At 33.4% G+C, this 12,208-nt stretch overlaps 1 protein-coding gene and 1 long non-coding RNA gene across 3 annotated transcripts in view; one reads left to right on the plus strand and one right to left on the minus strand.

The window, feature by feature from the left end:
* Positions 1-12,208, minus strand: part of LOC127706347 (uncharacterized) — a 349,955-nt gene that overhangs the window by 94,683 nt on the left and 243,064 nt on the right. The window lies entirely within an intron of this gene.
* The window catches only part of LOC127706366 (uncharacterized), an 80,935-nt gene continuing 72,594 nt past the window's right edge, over positions 3,868-12,208 (plus strand). For both annotated transcript variants that reach the window (XR_007984435.1, XR_007984436.1), the window contains exon 1: positions 3,868-4,035. This is a non-coding gene — a long non-coding RNA (uncharacterized LOC127706366). The remainder of the gene's footprint in view (positions 4,036-12,208) is intronic.

The following is a 12,208-nucleotide window of genomic DNA, read 5'->3' on the forward strand; positions in this document are numbered from 1 at the left end:
GCCTCCGGCAGTGTTGGCCATGGTGTCAACATTAACAATTTGTTATAGTTGTGATTAGGTTAGTTAAAGGGAAACCACTTATGGTAAGTCAATAATATTATAGTTGGTATGCAGTTCTATAAGCATTGACACATCTCATTTCAATGGAGACTATTTTGCCCCACCCACTCAGTCATGGTCTATTAACTTTTGTTTAAAATATCTGATTTGGTCAGTTAAAGGGGAACCATTTAAGTGTAGGTCTATGATATTTAATGTGTAGCTGTATCAGCATTATCACATCTCATATCAATGAAAATTATTTGGCCTGCCCTCTCAATATCTGCCAACTTTTCAAAATCCATGGGGGATTTTAGGCACAAGATGACCTAATTCATACCTTTACATGACATAAGTTTACTTTATCAGAACAGCTAGGGTTTTGAATGAGTATACATGGGTTTAAATGCATGTTTTACTCCTCCGAATGCCTTTTTTAGCTCACCTGGCCCGAAGGGCCAAGTGAGCTTTTCTCATCACTTGGCGTCCGTCGTCCGTCGTCCGGCGTCGTCCGTCGTCGTCCGTCGTCGGCGTTAACTTTTTACATTTTGAACTTCTTCTAGAGAACCACTGAATGGAATGAAACCAAACATGGCATGCATGTTACTTATGAGGTGCTGACCAAGTGTTGTTACTTTGTAGCCGATCCATCATCCAAGATGGCCGCCAGCGGGGGACTTAGTTTAACATAGGACCCTATGGGAAATACATAAAAATGACTTCTTTTAGAGAACGAATAAATGGAATGGAACCAAACATTGCATGAATGTTCCTTATGAGATGTTGACCAAGTGTTGTTACTTTGCAGTCGGTCCATCATCCAAGATGGCCGCCAGCGGGGGACTTAGTTTAACATAGGACCCTATAGGAAATACATACAAATGTCTTCTTTTAGAGAACCACTGAATGGAATGAAACAAAACATGGCATGAATGTTCCTTATAAGGTGCTGACCAAGGGTTGTAACTTTGCAGTCGGTCCATCATCCAAAATGGCCGACAGCGGGGGACTTAGTTTAACATTGGACCCTATGGGAAATACATACAAATGTCTTCTCTTAGAGAACCAGTGAATGGAATGAAACCAAACATGGCATGAATGTTCCTTATAAGGTGCTGACCAAGTGTTGTTACTTTGCAGTCGGTCCATAATCCAAGATGGCCGCCAGCGGGGGACTTAGTTTAACATAGGACCCTACGGGAAATACATACAAAATGTCTTCTTTTAGAGAACCTCTGAATGGAATGGAACCAAACATGGCATGAATGTTCCTTATGAGGTGTTGACCAAGTGTTGTTTCTTTGCAGCCGATCCATCATCCAAGATGGCCGCTAGCAGGGGACTTAGTTTAACATAGGACCCTATGGGAAATACATACAATTGTCTTCTTTTAGAGAACCAGTGAATGGAATGGAACCAAACATGGCATGAATGTTCCTTATGAGGTGCTGACCAAGTGTTGTTACTTTGCAGTCGATCCATCATCCAAGATGGCCGCTAGGGGGGGGGGGGGGTTTAGTTTAACATAGGACCCTATGGGAAATACATACAAATGTCTTCTTTTAGAGTACCACTGAATGGAATGAAACCAAACATGGCATGAATGTTCCTTATGAAGTGCTGACCAAGTGTGGCTACTTTGTTGCCGATTTACTGTTCAAGATGGCCACCAGGATATTTTATTAAATAACGGGACCAATATTAATCCAAATTTGGCCTCAATCATTATTTGGGTACCTGTTATGATTTTTATCTATCTTTACATGATTTCTAAAACCAAAGTAGAGTCAGGTGAGCGACACAGGCTCTTGAGAGCCTCTAGTTTTAAGTCTTTAGTCTAAATAATTGAGTTTTATAAGGGTCAGGTCAACAACTCTCATGGGGTTATCCCCCATAATAAGTTGCAGGTCTGCCCTGAGATATGGTCTATTACATGTTAAAGTTTGTGATTAGGTCAGTTTAAAGGAAACCACTATTGTAAGTCAATGATATTTTGTATGTAGTTGTGTATTAGCATTAGCACTTCTCTTTTCCATGGAGATTATATGGCCCAACCATGGTTTAATGACTTTGGAAAGTTTGCCTAGTTTACATGTTAAAGTATTGTCATTTTGACATCCACATACATTTGCATTTAACTATCAAAATTATATACAGGAGAGACATCTCTCATTGTCAACAGTTTATTTAATTCAAGGGACCCCCCCCCCCCCCCCCCCCCAAAAAAAAAGCATTGTAATTCCTTGGCTTAGTAAACAGATTTCATTTTTTTCCAAGCAGCGATGATATCTTCTCATCATGTTTGTTTCCTATGAACAAGGTCTTGGTATTCTGATGGTTTTTTTTTCTTTTTAATTTAGATTTTTAGAATTTTATCTTTTGTACCTGCATGATGCAATTTCTTTAAAAAGTGGCACCAGAAATGAGAACAGATAATACTGTAATGTAATTGTACCAATAAAAAGATCATATGTTACCATCAAACAATGTTTTAATTTCTTTTCTGTAATCAGGAGATGTATTATGTTAATAATAAACTACTTTGTACTAATGTTAAGGAGCATCTGTTATCATTATACTTAACAAAATATGCTTAAAAATAATTTCAGTAATAGCTGTTCTTAATGTGCAGTGAAGACCTTCTTCACAACAAATTTACTTTGTATTACATAGACAAAATTAGCTTCCACTTCCAAGAAACCAGAAATGTAATTAATATATTTGTTTTCTTTAAAAATCAACTGTAGACTGCTATAGTACAAGAAAGCCAGAGTTACTTCCCTTTGAACTTGAATTTGTATTGTGTTGAATGATAAAGAAAAAAAAATAGAATGGGGTAACAAGTAAAAAAAAAAGAAAGAAAGAAAAAACCAATAAAATTAATGCAAGGTAGTTACAGAGAAAACAAGAAAAATATGACATCATCTTTATTTTTTATTCTGGCCTTAATCTAGTTTTAAAGAACATTTTTGCAACCTTATAAAATCTGAATTAATCAAATATTAGGAAACGTGAATTGGTTCACATTGCATTGTAGATGACCCAATTTTCATAGAACTATGTCAGTATGTCAAAGGTCAAGGTCACAGATCCCTGAATAGATTGAATTTTTTGGGAAAAGTTTCTGTTTCCATTTATCAGATCCTTATCAATCTGTGATATATTAGTTGATTTTTGAAATGAACTAAAAAAATATCAAAATTTATTTAAATTGCAATAAGCAGAATTTAGATCTCAAATGTTTATCTAGAAAATTTGACAGTGACTCCTAGAAATAGAGGTTTTCCTTGAAATATTTCCAGAAAATAAAAAGAAAGGGTGTGATTGATTTTATAGACAATAGCTTTTGAAAATTGGTTGCAAATATTACTTGTTCTGTCATTATATTTCTAAACAAAAGCAGAAAAAGTTTTAAGTTACCAATAATGATGCAAAAATATTCTGTCTTAAATTCTTTGTTCATGCTGTTGGCAAAGCATTCAAGTAAAATACAAATTAAAATAGTTCATTACAGTCATGTGTGTAGATTATTCTGGAAGTAAATCCCTCATTAACTCTTTTGATCCAGTTGTACTGCATCTTTTGTCTCTTTTTATGTTGATTCAGTGAATCTCTTAGGTTTCCTGGTACACCTTTGATTTTAATAACACAGTAATATTATCTACTGAACTGTCTGACATTCTTGGAAGCTGTATGGAGATTTAAGTTCTGCTAAAATATATTCAATAGAACTTGTTGTTTTAGGTTATTTTTGTAACTTGATTTGATGTCAGAAATCAAAGAACTTTTGTCTTCTCTTTAAATGCTTTGCTATTTTAAAGTAAAACTTGAAAAGGATAAATACTAACTATTAGTAATCATTTTACAGGAAAGTATTTCCAGCTAGATTGCAGTGAAGTCTATTTGTCAGTTTATTTTCTGAAAATGTTGATGCCATATTAGTGAATGACCCTAGCAAAGATAAAGTCTGTCAACTTTTTAGAAGAATAAAAACAGGTAAGGAACATTTTATAACTTATCAAATTTGTAAGCTTTCTGGTTCCTGCCTGCAAAAAACTGGTACATATATCTTATCTGGTCTGGTTTATGCCTCCTTGCTCTCTTGTATTATAACCAAAGAAGACAGATATGGGGAATTTTATTATCTTATCAACAATTAAATGTCTATTAATTTGTTTAATTGGTAATAAACAGTTGGTGGTCTGCTATGGTGGCTGCCATCATTATTTGTGACTTCTTTGATGTTATTTTAGATGTACATTTCTCAACAGAATAATTACATATGTAACTTTGATATTGTGCATTTATTCCCATTTGATTATGCAGAATGTAGAACAAAGAAACCCATTATTTATTTGATCAAGATGATCAGAGCATGGAAGTATGATATTGTCTATGTTACTTCCATGATCAGAGGCTATGAAGATTAAAAAATGCAAAGAAAGAAATTAATATTGATACTAATGATATATTCCAGGGAACATTTTATCCATTCATTATATCAGTTTATGACAAAGCAATACTTTAACACCAAAAAGGGGTATTATATCCCCACTCAAGGAGTTTGGCTACTGTAGATTCATTAATATTCGTTGGATACCAATTTTCGTGGATTTCGTGGGAACAGTAGAACCACGAATTTAAATGTTCAACGAATTACATATTTTCTAAAGGAATGTATGCAGACTTTGCCAAAACCACGAAATTAAATATCCACAAATATGCAAGTTTTCCTCGAAACCACGAAAAATGAATCCACAGTATTTTGCATTCGCCTTGTCCATCAATCAGTCTGTTCTACCAGTAAAAATTTTCATCACACTTTTCAAAGAGACCATTTAACAAAATCATTTCATATTTGGTCAGGAGTTTGACAGGGTTGAGTTGTAACATATCAGATCTGTCAGACATATAACCGTTTTTTTGATGATTCTTCGATTTTTCTCAAAAGGTTGAATGCACTTAATATTTCCATCAAAAAGTTCTCCATAACAACTGAACAGAATGACTTCATAAATAGTGGAAAGCTTGACAGTAATGAGATGTAACTTGTGAGCACTTTTTAAATCTGAATCTTACTTCCTGATTTCCGAAACCTTGGATTATTTGGGTATGCTAAGCACAACAATGTGTGCAACTTCATTGAATTTGGGTACTTATTATTTCTTGCTGAAATTAATTTTGTTTATTTTGTTTATTTTGTTACCTTTCATTATAGTCTTATTGTAGAGTTTTATAAGTGTTTTTCATATACTGATTTTTATCGTATGTTCTTATATGTACCTTTTGTTAGTTTATTGATTGAGATTAAAAGATGGAGGATTAAGATCTACAAGTTTATACTGGCTACAGATTCATGTGCCCGTCCCAAGTCATGTTCAAGATTAAAAGATGGAGGATTAAGATCTACAAGTTTATACTGGCTACAGTTTCATGTGCCTGTCCCAAGTCATGATCAAGATTAAAAGATGGAGGATTAAGATCTACAAGTTTATACTGGCTGCAGATTCATCGTGCTCGTCCCAAGTCATGATCAAGATTAAAAGATCGAGGATTAAGGTCTACAAGTTTATACTGGCTGCAGATTCATATGCCCGTCCCATGTCATGATCAAGATTAAAAGATGGAGGATTAAGATCTACAAGTTTATACTGGCTGCAGATTCATCGTGCTCGTCCTAAGTCATGATCAAGATTAAAAGATCGTGGATTAAGGTCTACAAGTTTATACTGGCTTCAGATTCATATGCCCGTCCCATGTCATGATCAAGATAAAAAGATGAAGGATTAAGATCTACAAGTTTACACTGGCTGCAGATTCATGTGTCCGTCACAAGTCATTATCGAGATTAAAAGATGGAGGATTAAGATCTACAAGTTTATACTGGCTGCAGATTCATCCGATGTGCCTGTCCCAAGTCGTGATCAAGATTAAAAGATAGAGGATTAAGATCTACAAGTTCATACTGGCTGCAGATTCATCCGATGTGCCTGTCCCATGTCGTGATCAAGATTAAAAGATGGAGGATTAAGATCTACAAGTTTACACTGGCTGCAGATTCATGTGCCCGTCCCAAGTCATTATCGAGATTAAAAGATGGAGGATTAAGATCTACAAGTTTACACTGGCTGCAGAATCATGTGTCTGTCCCAAGTCGTGATCAAGATTAAAAGATGGAGGATTAAGATCTACAAGTTTATACTGGCTGCAGATTCATCCGATGTGCCTGTCCCAAGTTCAGAACCTTTTCAATGGTTGTCTTATGACATAATGTTTCAATTGATTTTTTATGTCCCCGCCTTAGGTAACGGGGACATTAAGTGTTACCCTTGACCGTCCTTCTGTAGTCCCATTTTCATTTCTGCACTCAAACTTAAATTTGGCTAATCCAAATTTTATGAAACTCATACACAATGCTAAGAATTAAAACTAGCAGACAGAGTTTGAATTTGGGCAGTGAGTCACTTACTGTTCTAGAGTTATGCCCCTTTATAACTTGGAAAATTGCAAATTTTTTCATTTCCACACACTAACACATATACAATGCTAAGAACCAAAACACACAGACAGAGATCGAATTTGGATTGTAAGTCATTAACCATTCTAGAGTTATGCCCCTTTTTAAATTGGAAAATTGCAAAGCTTGAGCAGGGGCATTCGCATCCTCAGACACATTCTTCTTTTATTTCTTTGGAGAATTTGATTTTGATGGCAGATCTTGGGTTGTTGCTGTTAATCTTCCTGAGTCTACAAACTAGTCTTATAGTATACAGATTCTTGTTTCTGTTAATCTTTGAGTCTACAATCTAGTCATATTATGTATACAGATTCTTGTTTCTGTTAATCTTCCTGAGCCTACAGTCTAGTCATATCGTATACAGATTCTTGTTTTGCAATACAAATACAAATTCAAATAAGTAACCAATATTATATTCAATATAGTATACTGAAAAGCAGTAGAAAATGGAAGTATAACTCATATATATATTCAAGCTGTATCCTGCCCAATTCTCTCCTACTTCCAATGGAGCAATCAGAGATCAGCAGATTATAACGAATGACATTATTAGTGGCAATATAATTATAACTTTTATAATTAATCTAAGATTAATGCTCTTCAAAAAAGATAGCATAATCATACTGTTACTGATGTTGATTAGTAGAACATATATTTCAAGTGAACTATAAGTTTGTTATTGATAAAGTATATAAATAGGAATTTGTTTTCTTTTCCTGGTGCCATTTTCTTCCTAATCAGCAATCTGATGTCATTAGGTGAAAAATGTTATAATTGTCTGTTCAAAATGTTATTCACTGTGAACAAGCCAGCATCTCAATAGAGTGCATAATTTATTGTGCAACTGTTGCTGCTAATTGCACATCTATTGTGAAGCCTTACATTATTGGAATAGGAGTGGTCTGAACTGAAAAATGGGGGCAAACTTTTGAAAGAGATAAGCAAAAAAAAAAAAATCTTTTCTATAATCTAATAGTCTAATTCCCCCCCCCCCCCTTTTCCCCCAGCTCCTATGCCTATGTACATGTAATGACAACCAAAGGAGTAGGAGCATTAGAGTCTCAATGAAATGTAGTGTATAGGAAATGCTTCAAATTTGTACATAATATAGGGAAATTCATAGATTAAAAAAAAAAAGGTAAGGATAAAGTCTTTTTTTATAAAATTGTTTTTTATAAAAATAAGGAGATGTGGTATGATTGCAAATAAGGCAACTATCCACCAAAGTTCAAATGAAGTGTATGTAGGCAATTATAAGCAACCGTATGACCTTCAACAATGAGAAAAACCAATACCGTATAGTTGGCCATAGACAGGACCAGGCAGGGTATTTACAACAAAAAAAGCCACAAAGTACAGACCTGAATTCTTGCAGTTTACTGACAGCTAGTTCAAAGCCAATAAAAACTAATAGCCAATAAAACAAATCATGTATCTAAGACTAAAATATCAATCAGTGCATGCACATCCAACATCCAATAGATTTAGTGTCCAAATAGTGTCCCATCCAATGTTTATGCCTAGTTTTTTTTTTATATACGACTGTCTTAGAACTACATAAACAAGATATATGTGTTGTTGAAAGTTTTCTAACATCCCTTTCACCTACATGCCCTAATTTTATTGATCATGCTGTTTGATTTTTCATCTTACTCTGCATTAACAGATCTTTGATTTAATCACTTTGACAGGATACATGTACAAAATGTATCACCAAAAAGATAATAGATGAACATAAGAAAGCATATTTAATAATACATAGCTCCTTGATGGTTTATTTTATATCTTGCTATTCACTCTTTTTTAGCATTGATGTTGTTTTCCTTACGAAAGAAAGAAAAAAGGTTAAGTCATTGTTATTTTGATTGCAGATTCCGGTACATTGTTGCTATGGCAACCGAATTAAAATTCTACAGTTATTTAGTTATTAAAGCTATAACTACATTTTGATTAATTAAGAAGACTTGAACCCCATCTCCTCCAACCCCCCCACCCCCCCTTTTCCATAAAGAAAAAAATTATGATAGATGAACATACATGTGAAAATTTTGACCCTGGTACCTCCATTTGCCTGAAAATCTCATGGCTGGTCACATCTGTGTATAACAATAATATTTAGGATGGTTTTAATTTACTGATAACAAAATGAATATTTATACCAATTAAAACAATATACAAAGATCTAATTACAGTGTTGAATTGGTAGCCTTTGAGAATAAGTTAAAATTAGGATTGATAAGTTTACCTGGATCGTATTTAAATTTCTGGGCTCGGTAAACAACATCACTGTAAAAATTATGATGTGCTTTTCCGTTTGAAATAAGATTTCTACAAGTGCAGCCAAACTTGCAAACCAAATCTTTGTATCTATGGAAGAATTAAATAAAGGTTTTACGGATTTTGCCCATCGTTACTGATTTGAATTTCAAATGACTAGTAATACACTAGAAAAATGATAATAATTCATATTAAAACACTTTGAATACAAGTATACAATAAAAAATACTATGATTTACCACCACTTGAATGTCAGAAGAAACCCTGATTCATTCATAATTTATAATCAAGGTTGAAGCTTCTGTTTATATTACAAATTTCCAATCACAGGTACCAAATCTTTTTGGTTTAAACTGTTGCATTCCAAAAATCATAATAACCCATAAACATTTTTATAAAAACACATACAATATTTCATGTTGTTGAAATGCTACAAAACTGTTGATAAGTCATATGCCTTGAATTATGATATGAATTTGACAGTTGAAAAAAATAATGAATCTAACAAAATGTCCGATGTACTGACATCATACTTATGTCATGATATGAACATTTTCATAAAAATGAAGAAAATTACTAATTTATGCATTTTTCCATCTATATTTCATTGTGGAAACATAGTGCACACCAACATAACAACCAAACAATGCACGCATGGCTAACTGTATTTATTTGGGTTAGTTTTCATCATAAATTGCTTATAAATTTTTCAGAATTTAAAATTATTCCAGATTCAAATAATTCCTTGTTCTTACAAAATTGTTTTTTGGGTGTTCACATAATTTTCCAATTGAAAATATACTCAAAATTTGATATAAAACAAGGAAATCAAGAAAATTTTACACAATACACCAATATAGACATGGTTTGTTGCTTTGGTAGCTTTTCCAACGTGCAATTTGAGAAAACTTTGAAGTTTTTTGGAAAGAGTTCCATTTTGAGAATTGAAATTTTTTTTTAAATAAGAATTAAAAATTACAGGAAAAGATTGTGGAATACATATACTAGTCAGAGTTATCTCCCATCTACTGTAATATGGTGTTTATGGTTACAAGAGAGCAATTTACCGGCAAGTTTTTGACCCCAAGATGGTACTCAGAATAGAATCTTAAACAGCTTCTGATTGGATGACACATGATTGGAATTAATTTGAATCGAAAGCTTATCCAATTAGATTTTAAAAATCCAGAAAATCAAATTCATATTATACAAAGTATAAAAAATATATTAAATTTCTGCATGTAGGAGCCATTAAAAATTTGCCTTTTTCATTAAGAGAAAAAAATAGACGTTGTTTTTCAACTGCATTTTAGGTAAATTTTTGCCACATGACCATATATATATTTTTTGGCTGTTGTGGAATGCTGACATTTCTAGTAACAGGAACTGCTACTAATTTTTTCTAGTTTGTGTAGTCTTTGAGAAAAAAAATATGGAACACAGCTGGTACTCTATGGAAAATGCATTACAAATAATTGTGCTCTTGTAACCTTAATGATTAACAATAGAGATGTGTCTTTTAATACCAATCTATACTACACAGCATATACAGATAAAAGATGATCATAATTTAAAAAGGTCAAGAATTTCATCAATGATTGTTGCTATATATAAATAAAAAGAAATGTGTCTACATTAATGATGCAAAAAACCAAGACATTGAAAGGTCTGCATACTCTATTCAACTAGACAGATGTCTATACAATATCTTAAGCTGTAAATCACCCTGAATTTTTGAAGGTCTTGAATAATTTTAACAAGACTATCAAATCCAATATACAAATATTTAGGGGATGTGGTATGATTGCTTATTAGACAAATATCTATTATAAAATACCAAATGACAAAGCTGTGAACATTTGCAGGTCACAGTTCAGCCTTTTTAGCTCACCGGGGCCCGAAGTGCCTCATGTGAGCTTATGCCATCACTTGGCGTCCGTCGTCATCCGACGTCTGTCGTCGCCGTCTGTCGTCGTAAACTATTTCAAAAATCTCCTCTGAATCTACTAGGCCAAATACCTTCAAACTTTAACTAAATGTTCCTTAGGGTATCTAGTTTATAAATTGTATCCAAAGTTTTGATCCATCGACAAACATGGCCACCATGGCTAAAAATAGAACATAGGGGTCAAATACAGTTTTTGGCTTATATCTTAAAAACTAAAGCTTTTAGAGCAAATCTGACATGGGGTGAAATTGTTTAATTGGTCAAGATCTATCAGCCCTGAAATTTTCAGACGAATCTAACAACCCATTGTTGGGTTGCTGCCACTAAATTGGTAGTTTTAAGGAAATTTTGCAGTTTTTTGTTATCTTGAATATTATTATAGATAGATATAAACTGTAAACAGCAATAATGTTCAGCAAAGTAAGATCTACAAAAAAGTTAATAAGACCATAATTGTCAATTGACCCCTTAAGGAGTTATTGCCCTTTAAAGACAATTTTACACAATTTGTTCATCAAGTTTGCTAACATTTAAAAATCTTCTCCTCTGAAACTGCTGGGCCAATTACCTTCAAACTTTAACTAAATGTTCCTTAGGGTATCTTGTTTATAATATGTGTCTGAAGTTTTGATCCATTTACAAACATGGCCGCCATGGCTAAAAATAGAACATAGGGGTCAAATGCAGTTTTTGGCTTATATCTCAAAAACTAAAGCTTTTAGAGCAAATCTGACATGGGGTAAAATTGTTCAATTGGTCAAGAACTATGGGCCTGAAATTATCAGACGAATCGAACAACCTATTGTTGGGTTTCTGCCACCAAATTGGTAGTTTTAACAAAATTTTGCAGTTTTTTGTTATTATCTTGAATATTATTATAGATAGATATAAACTGTAAGCTGCAATAATGTTCAGCAAAGTAAGATCTACAAAAAAGTTAATATGACCAAAATTGTCAATTGACCCCTTAAGGAGTTATTGCCCTTTAAAGACAATTTTACACAATTTGTTCATCAAGTTTGCTAACATTTAAAAATCTTCTCCTCTGAAATACAGGTGAGCGATTCAGGCTCTCGAGACCCTCTTGTTTCATATATTTCTTAAATTCTTTAAAAAAAAATATTGGAAAAGCAATAAAATATTTTAGGGCTGGGCTCAAACAGGGTTGGTTGGGTTGAAGTAATCAAGAAATTTATTTGTTATTGCCCTGCCACAAAGTTGTCGGGTCATGTAGTGTTACCCTTATCATTCATTTCCTCATTCCGTCATTCTGTCATTCCGTTATTGCACAATGAACAGTTATATCGATTTTTTTTTTCCAAACGCCTTCACATATTGATCTGATTTTTAGTATGTGAGTCTACTGTGATTAGTAACAGAACGAGTTCAGGTTTGGTTCTGCTCTGCTGATTTTTGCCAAAATTACG

The sequence above is a fragment of the Mytilus californianus genome, unplaced genomic scaffold (genome assembly GCF_021869535.1).
Source record: "Mytilus californianus isolate M0D057914Y unplaced genomic scaffold, xbMytCali1.0.p SCAF_6, whole genome shotgun sequence".
NCBI classification, from domain to species: domain Eukaryota; kingdom Metazoa; phylum Mollusca; class Bivalvia; order Mytilida; family Mytilidae; genus Mytilus; species Mytilus californianus.